Below are 12,903 nucleotides of genomic sequence, written 5' to 3'. Positions count from 1 at the left end.
GAGTCAGTCATTAAAGGGTCTAACGCTCACTTTGCAGCCGCGACTTTTCCATACCGCAGATCCCCCTACGCCAATTGCGTATACTATCTTTTCAATGTAACGCAGCCATTCTGTGAACTCTAAATACCAGCGGTATTTAAAAGGTGCGGGGGAAAAAAACACGCGTAGCTAACGCACCCCTTTGGCCGCAGAACTCTAAATCTAGCCGTTAGGGTTTATTTTATAGGTAAGTATTTAGTTTTAAATAGGAATTATTTAGGTAATAATTAGGGTTGCACCGATACCATTTTTTTAAGACCGAGTACAAGTACCGATACTTGTTTTCAAATACTCGCCGATACCAATTACCGATACTTTTTTTTATGTCATGTGACAGTTTACCAAGCACAAAACAGACTAATTATTTAAGATTCATTCTTTATAATTATGAAGGACTGTAGCTCAAAAGACATTATGAAATAATAAAACAGGTTTTATTTGTCACAAAGTTCACAGAACATGTTTAAAACATGTTTAAAACATGTTTAGAAATAAAAATATTACAATAAAATATATTAACAACAGCAATAAATAACAAATATAAGATTGCAACCAACCAAAAGTGCCATACAGTAAAAAATAGAACAGAATACTGTTTAATCATGGTGAACAACACTATGGGCTAGATTACATTTGACTGGTAAGCTTTACCAATGCCTACTCTATTAAAGGCTATGGAGTTGGAAATGTGAACAGAGCATTGGTAAAGCTTACCAATCAAATGTAATCTAAATCTAGTCCTATAATTGCAGTATGAGTGTTCATTGGGATTAACTTAAGTTTTCCTATGAGTACTCTTCCTGCAATTATATAAGCTAAGATGTTCCTCAGAGTACAGTATGTTTTGAACATAATTGTGCAAGATGAGAACTAGTAGTATAAAAGGCAATCTAGCAATTAGAATAATTTTTCAAAAGTTAGTGGCAAGTTCTTTTTAAGGAACAGAACAGAAGCATCTCTGCATGTTCAGCTATAAGTCTGTTTTTGCTATCAGTAAGGAGGTTCATCTTTCCACACTACTGCATGGGGCAGAAAGATATTTTTGGGCCATTTTAGCCAGAGCTGGAAATCACAGTTTAATAACTGCCCAGTACTTCAGGGGTTTGTCTGAACGCAATAGTGATCTCTCCTACAATAATACAAATAAGAGCAATTTGTATTGGCAGAACAGTAGTAAACAATTTTTAGTTATGTCTCCACTCCAGCTTTAAATAAAATGGGAACATGCAGTTTGAAAAAAAACACCAGAAGATAGCATATGGGTAGTAAGTGGAGGTATCGGTTTAAGTATCGGTGCATTTGCACGAGTATAAGTACTCATGCAAGTACTTGGTATCGGTACCGATACTAGTATCGGTATCTGTGCAACCCTAGTAATAATAGTAATTTAATTTAGATTTATTTAAATTATATTTAAGTTAGGGGGTGTTAGGGTTAGACTTAGATTTAGGGGTTAATAACTTTAATATATTGGCGGTGACGTTGGGGACGGCAGATTAGGGATTAATAAGTGTTTGTTAAATTTACTAGCATATTCCCAAGTTATGATTGAAAAGCATTGAGCAAGATGTATCCATCATAAAGGTCAGATGTACTGGGATAAGGAATAGTTTATGCTTACAAAGAAGGTAATGTCTATATGTGTGATTCAGAGGATTCGGATACCTCTGAATGCAGATTGCTGAAAGCAAACCCACAAGAAGGGCCACCTTCTTCAGCATTCGGAGCTATCCGAAACCACTGAATGAACACGTCTAGTAATGTCTTACGGTACGATTCTCTAAAGCTATCTGCTCAGGTGAAATTCTCTAAAAAATCTGCCAGTGCTACAAAGTTCTTCACTGTATTCTCTAAAGGCACCTTTGACCTTGAACTTGCAAATGGACATATTCTACATTTCTGTATACAAAGAAGAGTACAGAGGTTAATAAATAGCACTGTAAAAGTGTATTGACAGTTCAATAAAAAAACAGAGTATGTATTAAAAATAGTGTTAACAGTACACATTCAAATGTATATTAATAATACAAACCGATTTGCAAATATACATTACGCAGTTCTTACTTAAAGGGACAGTAAATTCCAAATTAAACTTTTATGATTCAAATCAAGTAAGCCATTTGAAAACAAGTCTCCTAATTACTTCCATTATCAATTGTGGAGGAAAAGGTGGGTTAAATGAGGGAGGGGGCAGCTAAAAACTAGAGACAATTGTGATATATTTTTTTAATTTTTTTTATTAAAGAAAAAATATATAGAAAACTGGGTACTGGCAGATAGCATACAAGATTATACAAGCGGTATGTAAATAAGTTCAATGAGAATCCTAAAGTTTGTGAAAAAGTTAACAATTTTTTTTATTTGATCGCATTGGTGGTGAAATTGTGGCATTAAATATACCCAAAATGGGCCTAGATCAATACTTTGGGTTGTCTACCTAAAAAAAAAATATAGTTTTGATAGGTAAATAAAAAAAAGGCTCTATTTCTGTTTAAATGGAGTGATAGCAAAAAATGCTAAAAATGCTCTGTTCTTTTGGGGAAGTTTTAGTCTGAAATGCCCAGTCCTTAAGGGGTTAATATAGTTTTAAAATACAACCTTAAAATAGTACTTAAAAGTACAAAATGCAAAGTTTACTTTATTTTTGGATTGTAAATCGAGTTTTGCAGCCTTGGGTTCAGCAGGGTTATTCTTGGGTGTATCTGAAATTTTCTCATAGGTCTCGCTTTATTCTCTAAGCATGCTACACCTGAAGATCTCAATGTTTTAGCTTGTGAAATCAAAGCTTGCAAGTTTGTCTCAAAATATATAATGCTCTTATCGCACTGGTAGTAAAAGCTATGTACTTTTATATATATAAAAATGAATGTAAAGTACAACGAAAACTGAGTAATATGATTGTATGTGCGTCAAACAAATGCTACATTGTTTTTTTTTAATAAAAAACTACAATGCCCTCTATTTTGACTTCTGGTTACTTTTCTGAGCACTAATTGCTACCGCGAGCTCGCTGTAGCAATAACCAGCCATTTGTAATGACTGTTTAATAATCGCACAATTTAGTGCTCCACTTGTAATCTAGCCCTTAGTATCAGTTGTTCACATACAGACATTTCCTGCAAGTCTCACAGTACATTTAAATTAAAAAATGTTTTACATAACCTTTTCTTTGCGCAAAAGAAATGTAAGCAAATCCAATTGCTACTTTTTCATTTACATAAAATAATTCCCAGAATGTTCATTTAAGGGCTCAGATAGCTCAGGGGACCAAATACAAAAAAAAAAGACCCACATAAATAGGGAGTCACTGTACATTTAGATCTTTACACCATAACACAAACATTTAAAACATTGCTAGTTGGATGCACATGAATAAAATGCACCTAAATAAAACTTTTAGGGTACAATTATGTAAAACATTTGTTACTTTAAAACTCAGTAAATAATTCTGCCAAGTAAGGCAACATTGAGTAATAAACCCTTTGCCCATAATTACTATGCCAGCACTTTAAGATGTTGCAATTTGTAGTATTTGTTTTAAATAAAGCTCTTTGTAGATACGACCATTTAATGGCCCTATTTCACGCAATTACTGCAGAGTCTAATCATTAATCTGTAACAGCTGGAAACACGGATTATGCGACACCTCAAAGGAAAGGACCCTCGTTGAAAGCTGTTTCCTTGTGTTAAATCCTCTGCACCTTGGAACATGTATTGCTCAAGATTTGCAGCCAAAAAAGTGCCTAGGAAAAAAATTATATATTTATTAAAATGTTCTCTTTTTTACTGTATATTTGAGAAAAATAAAGCTAAAAATATTACCATATTTACCAAAGTAAATGCTCCATCTGCGTTACAAACATATGTAATAAATCTGCTGCCATTTTTTAATTGGTGTGAGCTAGTCTGTGGTTCTCAGTAGCTCTAACTGGTGTTTAAAGTGACATGGAAATCACTTCTGTTACAAAATGTACCACTTTCTCTTGGTATCCGTTGTAGAAACTTGTCTCCTTTCTATGAAAGCATACTGTGATAGGCTTTGAAGTGTGCACGTGTCTTGAGTCATACATGTATAACATTGCTACAAATTTGGTTGCTAACACTGCTAGCAAATAGTGTTCAAGACAGTAAATCAAAATTAGCAAATTTCATAATAGAAGAAAATTGAAAGTTGTTTAAAATTGTTTTTCTTTTTTTGGTATCCTTTGTTGAAAAGTAAACCTAGGTAGGCTTAGGAGCGTGCACGTGTCTTTAGCAGTCTATGGTAGCAATATTTTCAACAATTATAACTCTGCTGCCAAGAGAGCTAAAGACACATGCACGCTCCTGAGCTCACCTAGAAGTAAATTGGAAAACTGTTTAAAATGTAATTCTCTGTCCAGTCCATTTACGTTTAAAGGGACACTGTACCCAAAAATTTTCTTTCATGATTCAGATTGAGCATAAAATTTTAAGCAACTTTCTAATTTACTCCTATTATCAAATTTTCTTCATTCTCTTTGTATCTTTATTTAAAATGCAAGAATGTCAATTTAGATGCCGGCCCATTTTTGGTGAACAACCTGGGTTGTCCTTGCTGATTGGTGGATAAATTGATCCACCAATAAAAAATTTCTGTCCAGAGTACTAAACCCAAAAAAAGCATAGATGCCTTCTTTTTCAAATAAAGATAGCAAGAGAACAAAGAACAAATGATAATAGGAGTAAATTAGAAAGTTGCTTAAAATTGCATGCTCTTTCTGAATTACAAAACAAAAATTTTGGGTTCAGTGTGCCTTTAATTCTGACTTTGTATCCAATTAAAGCCCTATATTACTATGCTCTCACAGAAAAAAAGCTAATTTTCTTAAAATATATATTTCTATCTGAATCTTAAAGCGTAAGTTTCACATGTGTGTCTATTTAATCTAAAATGTATGTTTTTGCTGTAGAACTCCTCCACCTATGCCAATTTGCAACAACCTGGGTAGTCACATTCTTTGCAAATTATTCTTTCCCATCTTTGCTATTAGAAATATATGTACATGTTTTGGGGTCTGTGTGAATATTGAGTATTTGGTAATAATACTGCTAAATATTGTATTATGTTATATTTATGTGTATATTCTTATTTTGATTAATAGAATTTCTAATATTTGTGTTCTAGCCCTGCGAATACACAATTTTTTTTAAACAACTTTCAAATTTACTTATATTATCTAAATGTGCACAATCTTTATATATGCACGCTTTCTGAGGCATCAGCTCCTATTTAGCATGTGCAAGAATTCACAGAATATACGTAGATGCATTTTGTGATTGGCTGATGGCTCTCACATGATGCAGAGGGAAGTCAAATGCAGCTAACTTTAAAATTTTTCAGAAAAATCTAATACTAATTTTAAATTCAAATGAAGTTCTTTTGCATTGTCTTTTTATTATGAATTTATTAATTGTGCAATTATACTGTGTTTAGTAGTCTCTTAATTCAATAAAGGCCATTTTTTACCTTGAGAACAGTGCGTCTTGCAAAGGGATTTTCTCTGCTTTTATGTATGTGAACGCGATGCATACACTACATGGGGACTCAAAAAAAATAAATCATAATTTAAAATTTAAATAAAATGAATACATTAAGTATTGAAACAAAAATACACAGAAAGAATTGTATTGTTTAATCACAAGAAACAAGTGCACAACAGCAAACAAAAGTACACTGCACAGTGGAAAAACTATTTATAATATATAATTCTTTATTGTAAAATGAGTTTCACTGTCTCGCTAGTGGGCTTGGTGTAGCTAAAATGTCTCCTCTTCTGTATTCTATAAACATTTTTCCCCTGCAGATCTTGGTGTTTTTTTCCTTTAAAGATGCATAAAGCACTTTTTTTTATGATTCAGATAGCGCATGCAATTTTTAAAAAACGTTTCAAATTTACTTCTATTATCAAATGTTTTTTTCTTTCTCTTGGTATTTGCTTTTGTTGAAAAGCAGGGATGTAAGCTCATGAGCGTGCACATGTCTGGAGCACTATATAGCAGCAGTTTTGCAAAAGTGTTATCCATTTGCAAGAGCACAATTTCCTGCCATGAAGTGCTCCAGACACCTATCTAGCTATCTCTTCAACAAAGAATTGCCATGGAACAAAGCAAATTTAATAATAGAAGTAAATTGGAAGCTTTGTGAAAACTGTATGCTCTGTCTGAATCACAAAAGAAAATGTTTGTGTTTTATATCCCTTTAAAGGTAGCGAGATTTGTCAAACTATGCAAAATACTCATTACTCTAATAGAAAAATGCATGTATACTAAAATAGAGGCAATTGTGGGTACTTTATGCTGAAAGCAGAGTCATCTGATGGGTATTAGTTGCAGGATTTAATTTTTAAAGTGCGCCCCCTGTTCCCTGCTAACGTCGCTCTTTTCATATCTGCCCCTGCAAAGTTTTGATCTTCAGGCTCTAATACCTTAGATTTATTGAAAACTATCAAGTAACCTCCAAAATTATTTTTATTACTTTAAATCAAATTCAACTTTCTCATCCTAGTTTAATAAAATATGGAGAAAATTAATTAAAAATATAACAGAAAAGTTTTAAAAAATAAACATTTTTTAAAAACAATACAGATTGGATGGTTTACATTTTTGCAATGTTTATAACGAGTTTAAAAGTAATAAAGCATATGTAATAATATATAGAGAACAAAGCAATTACTGCACAGATGTAAAGTTCCTGCTCTGTATAAAAAGAGTTAAAGGGAAAGTCTACACCAGAACTTTTATTGTTTAAAAAGATAGATTATCCCTTTATAACCCATTCTCCAGTTTTGCATAACTATCATGGTTATATTAATATACTTTTTACCTATGTAATTACCTTGTATCTAAGCCTCTGTAGACTGCCCCCTTTATTTCAGTTCTTTTGACAGACTTGCATTTTAGCCAATCAGTGCTGACTCCTAGGTAACTTCATGGGCATGAGCACCATATTATCTATCTATATAGCAAACATGAACTAACGTCCTCTAGTTGTGAAAAACTGTCAAAATGCACTGAGATAAGTGACTGCCTTCAAGGGCTTAGAAATTAGCATATGAGCCTACCTAGGTTTAGCTTTCAACTAAGAATACCAAGAGAACAAAGCAAAATTGATTATAAAAGTAAATTAGAAAGTGGTTTAAAATTACATGCCCTATCTGAATCATGAAAATGTATTTTTGACTAGACTGTCCCTTTAAACCCAAAGTGCACAATACAGCTGTCAAAATGCTGCCAGTGTCACTGATCTATGCACCTGGACTGCTTCTTGCACCAGAGTGCAAGAATACCTAGGCTACAAAATGGTGGCGTCAGTATAAAGATGTGGTGCTTGATCATCTAGCATCAGTAATGCTGCAGACACAGTAGAAATAACAATACAATGGTGTGTAGTATATTTACTATTGTAGTTGTGCCCAATACTTTAATGTCCCTTTAATGTCTGAATTGTTTTTTTCTAATTAACAGTAAAATTCCTGGACTGGAGTAACTGGTAATGTCAAAGGATATTCAATATATTTAACATTCAGCAGAGACAATGGTAATGAAAAGGTTCTGTGGCCCATTAGAGGTTGTTATAAGGCACAGGTGTTGGAAAACTGAAATGTCACCCAGATTTAGGGCTGACATTCAAGACATCCTGCATTGCTCATGGTATCTTTGCACATGATTTGTTTCATATTTAATTTGTTTTACTCTTCTGTATATGTGCAATGTAGCTCACAATATTTTTATATCTTTGTGTTACATTCACAGAGTCCTTATGCTATCACAAGAATATATAGATTAAACTAGTGTCATACGCATGTTGTAAAAGTGAGTTTCACATCACAAAGCAGTGGGATATATTAGGTGTTGTGTCTGGGTTATAAACAAAAACAAGCAAAGCTGCAATAATCATTATCGTATTACACGATTGTTAGCATTTACCTTTGTGTTTAACCCTGCAAAAGAGTTAAAGGGACATGAAACCCCCAAAAAATGTGTTGTACCAATGCAAAATTCGGCTTTGGCGTTATATAATTGCAAATAGCTTTATTTTGCTGTTCTGTCTGTGATTTTAATCATTTTGATCTAAATTTTCAATTTTTTCCAAACCCTCCTTGAGACCCATTGTAGGAGCACTGTCACAGGAGGTTACATAGGTGGGGTATATGGCACTTGCACGGGCACTTGCGCGGTATATGGCACTTGCGCAGGCACTTGCGCGGTATATGGCACTTGCACGGGCACTTGCGCGGGTGATGCCGTATCTTACAAAAACTATTTTCCAATCCGTATCTTCGTAGTGTATAAATATAGTGTCGTGTGTAATGATTTGGCTTTTTACATTTGTTTGAAGCAATTAAAGGGATATGAAACTCACATTTTTTCTTTCACAATTCAGATAGAGAATGTGATTTTAAACAAATTTCTCATTTATTTATATTATCATTTTTTGTTCTCTTGGTATCTTTTGTTGAAAAGCATGGGCATATGGATCCCGCCCCTTTCTAGAGCACTATATGGCAGCAGTTTTCCAAGAATGTTATCCACATGCCAGAGCACTAGATGGCAGCACTATTTTCTGCTGTGTGGTGCTACAGATGCCTACCTAGGTATCTCTTCAATGCAGAATATCATGGAAACAAAACAAATTTAATAATAACAGTAAATTGGAAACTTTTTTTTAAAATGGTATGTTCTGTCTGAATCACACAATAACATTTTTGGGTTTCATATCCCTTTAAAGGATCAGACAACACATTAGATCTGCATAATCAACAAATGCAAGATAACAAGACAATGCAATAGCACTTAGTCTGAACTTCAAATGAGTAGTAGATTTTTTTAATAACAAATTTCAAAGTTATGTATATTTCCACTCCCCCTGTACCATGTGATAGCAATCAGCCAATCACAGATGCATATACGTATAGTCTGTGAATTCTTGCACATGCTCAGTAGGATCTGGTGACTCAAAAATTGTAAATATAAAAGACTGTGCACATTTTTTTTAATGGAAGTAAATTGGAAAGTTGTTTAAAATTACATGCTGTATCTGAATCATGAAAATTTAATTTAACCTGAGTGTCCCTTTAAGGATATACTACACTATATTTGTCTTCCTGTACTCTGAAAGATTATTTTTGGAAGATAAGGACTGTAAAAAGATACAAATGGACATATCCTTAGACTCATAATTTATTTTTATTATTATTATTTTGATCACGTTTTTACCTCTTTCACTAACTGTGCATGAAGTTTTGCAAGAAGTGTAATCGTACATAAGGGTCCTCTGTAAAGGAAGCATGGGCCTTTATTTGAAATTTGGCATTTGTTTGCTAAATGCCGAATGTGGCCGCAGGCAACGGTGTGCAGTTTGTGATACATATATATATATATATATATATAATATATATATATATATATATATATATATATATATACGGTATATATAAAATTAAACACAAAGATCTGGATTTCCACAGATCTTTGTGAGCTGCACTTTCACACTAACATTTTCTGTGCCGAAAAGAACTGGAAAGCTGCCTGTGGCCATATTCCAAAAAAAACACCCATGCATAGTGCCCAATTAATTACAAGACTTATAAAAGTAGCTGAAAACTAATTATCAATCTGGGCTACTTAAAGGGACAGAAAAAAAACATATTTTTTTTTTGTTCAAACTATCGGTAAGAATGTTCTTACAAAATATTCATACTTACCTTCAAAGTTTTCAAAATTACCTCCAAAGTACAGAGTCCGCAGCCTGTACAAATTTCTGAGTCTGTTTTTTAAACTGTTGACTAGGCAGGTGATTCAGCCTGTCAAATGCTATACCTCTTACTACGATGTAGAGGGCGCTCATGCAGCCCTGCATTAGATTCCAGGCAAGCTGTGTATGACAGATTAACAAGCACTACTACTGTGGCAAAAATGAACTCTGCATTGAAGTCTATGGGCTGAAAGTTATTATTACACACATCCAAAATTCAAATGCTTATTTATAGGTAACAAAAATGACTAAGTAATATAAATAAATAACAGGTCATCATGAAAACTAGTTTTTTTCAAGCTACACACATCATACAAATTTGGGAATGTGATTGTCACATTTAAATATGATTTTTTTTCTATTGTTTTCACTAACAGTCCCAGGATAAATATTTGCCACACTTTTACAGCTGCAAGAGTAACACAAACAACTTATTTAACCCCTTGAGTGCTAACGACGGCTCTGAGCTGTCGCAGAGTTTCCCACTCTGGTGCTAACGACGGCTCAGAGTCGTCGCTAGCAATCTCCCACTTTGAGGGAGATCTGGGGGCTCCCACACGCTCCTAGCCCGGCGATCGTGCCTGGATAGTGACAGGCATCGCAGGGGCTTCACGTTTTGCGCAGTGACGTCACGCGCAATGACGTTATGACATCACTGCGCAACTTTATTAAAAATGTACAATACAAAGTATAGGGAAAGGGGTCATGCTGCTTAGACGCCTGTATCTTAGGCATCTAAGCAGCTACAGACCCTCAAGACTGACCGTTGGAAAGGTAATCGCCTAAGCTTTCCATAGGTGTAAGTCTTGGGGATCTGGAAAAAAAAATACAAAAGTTAAAAAAATAAAAATAAAAAAATACAATTTTTTTTAAAAAAACTTAAATCACCTTAGCACCCAGGTGGGAAAGGGCTTAGCACTCAAAGGGTTAAATTATTAACAAATATTTTTTTAAAAAATAAAAAAAAATGCTTAAGCAGTTGACATCCAAGACACCAGTTTCGTCCTTCAGTTATGATTCTACCTTGTGCTCTGGGAAAAAAAAAGAACATCCCTCAAAAGTTTATAATCCAAATATGTCACATGAAAGCACAGAGTTTATCCAATCTCAAGGCATAAAAAAAAAGGAAGAAAAAAAAAAAAAAAAAACAAGAGGCAATTGGAGAATGGCAGGGAGGGAGATAAAACAAGGGAAAAGTGACCCTGCGTAACAAATATAAATCCAGAACATTTGTGTGAGATCTGCAGTGACAGCAAGATACAGTACTCCTACTGAGTAACAGACACATGCAAAGATAGGGGGGGGGGGGATTTATGATCCGAGGAATAAAAGCAGGCAATGCAAGATAAAAGGAATAAGGTACAGACAGAAGAACAGAGATAGTGTGGCTTACCAAGCCATGGATAGGATTTACACAGGGTGGGATGGTGACACACTTCTAAGAAACCAAGATAAAGAGAGATAGCAAGAGAGAAGAGGTAACCCCTGAGTGAAAAAAGCAAGACTGACAGAGAGATAGGTCAATTCTTGCAGTAGCGATATAAACTTACAGCAGGGGAACTGCACAGATACAAATGTGCTTGCAAAGTGAATAGCCCAAATATAAGACAGGAGGTCCTAAGACAAAAACAGAAGGGGTGCAAATGTTAGGCAAGAAAAAGCTACATTCAGAAAAATATGAATATAAACGAGAAAGGGCTGAAGATGATGATGAAATAGTTGGAAGAAGATAGGAAATCTTAAGAGAAGAGACAGAATATTTGCAAGAAGAGAGTGATGTAAAATCACATCTGGAGAAGAGCAAACAGATTCAGAGAATAAACTGCCACATACAGAGGTGTAAGAAACTTACAAGAAGATTGCTGCAAGAATAAGGGTAAACAACTAACTGGTATACTCTAAGGATAGTGGTAACAGGGGAATATAGAGAGGAGAATGAAATGAACACATGGGTGGAATAATCTAGAGTAACAGACAGGGGCTGTAACAAGCAGTAAATTATAAGGCTACAGTCACATGGGTATAAACAAAACAGATAACACTCAGCACTTCAGTATAGGAAATACCTTATAACATTCTGACACATTACAGCTGCAGTAACAGGGGTACGAATGAGCAGTAATACACACAGTAAAGCTTAAGGTACATGATACAGATAACACAGCAAGCACTTATGCTGTGACAGGGGTATAAAGCAGAGGTCTCACATGGTACAACTCTAGTGATATAGATGTGTAAAGGAGAACTGTCTCACACTGCACAGCATAGAGGAGTATAAGGTAAAGCAGTAACTGACTTACATAATATAGCCCCAGTAGAAAGGGTCTGACACATCATGGAAATAAAACAGAGCTGTAACTCTCACATGACTTTGGTGATACAGTGTAATAAAGTATAGCAGTACCCCTCTAACATGGTTAAAGTAACAAAGGGTTAAAAAGAAGAGCTGTAACTCATATCATATATCTACAGTGTCACAGGGGTGAAAGACAGAGCAGAAAGTCTCACATAGTACTACACTAGTGATACTGAGGTATAAAGAGAGAAGTAAGTCTCACATAGTACTACACTAGTGATACTGAGGTATAAAAGAGAGCAGTAACTCTCACATTGTACTACACTAGTGATACTGAGGTATATAAGAGAGCAGTAAGTCTCACATTGTACTACACTAGTGATACTGAGGTATATAAGAGAGCAGTAACTCTCACATTGTACTACACTAGTGATACTGAGGTATAAAAGAGAGCAGTAACTCTCACATTGCACTACACTAGTGATACTGAGGTATATAAGAGAGCAGTAAGTCTCACATTGTACTACACTAGTGATACTGAGGTATAGAGAGAGCAGTAAGTCTCACATAGTACTACACTAGTGATACTGAGGTATAGAGAGAGCAGTAAGTCTCACATAGTACTACACTAGTTATACTGAGGTATAGAGAGAGCAGTAAGTCTCACATAGTACTACACTAGTTATACTGAGGTATAAAAGAGAGCAGTAAGTCTCACATTGTACTACACTAGTGATACTGAGGTATAAAGAGAGCAGTAAGTCTCACATAGTACTACACTAGTTATACTGAG

General features: G+C 34.6%; 1 long non-coding RNA gene across 2 annotated transcripts in view; it reads right to left on the bottom strand.

Annotated features, from left to right (window-relative positions):
• Positions 1 to 451: 451 nt before the first annotated feature.
• The window catches only part of LOC128648475 (uncharacterized), a 14,770-nt gene continuing 2,318 nt past the window's right edge, over positions 452 to 12,903 (bottom strand). Inside the window, exons 1-2 of one of the 2 annotated variants that reach the window (XR_008400603.1) lie at positions 5,528 to 7,298; positions 452 to 3,782 (exon numbers count right to left, since the gene is read on the bottom strand). This is a non-coding gene — a long non-coding RNA (uncharacterized LOC128648475). Of the gene's footprint in view, positions 3,783 to 5,527; positions 7,299 to 12,903 lie in introns of those variants that run through there. The other variant, XR_008400602.1, reaches the window with a different exon arrangement.

This window comes from Bombina bombina, chromosome 2 (assembly GCF_027579735.1).
Source record: "Bombina bombina isolate aBomBom1 chromosome 2, aBomBom1.pri, whole genome shotgun sequence".
NCBI classification, from domain to species: domain Eukaryota; kingdom Metazoa; phylum Chordata; class Amphibia; order Anura; family Bombinatoridae; genus Bombina; species Bombina bombina.
This window is presented reverse-complemented; position numbering and strand designations above follow the sequence as displayed.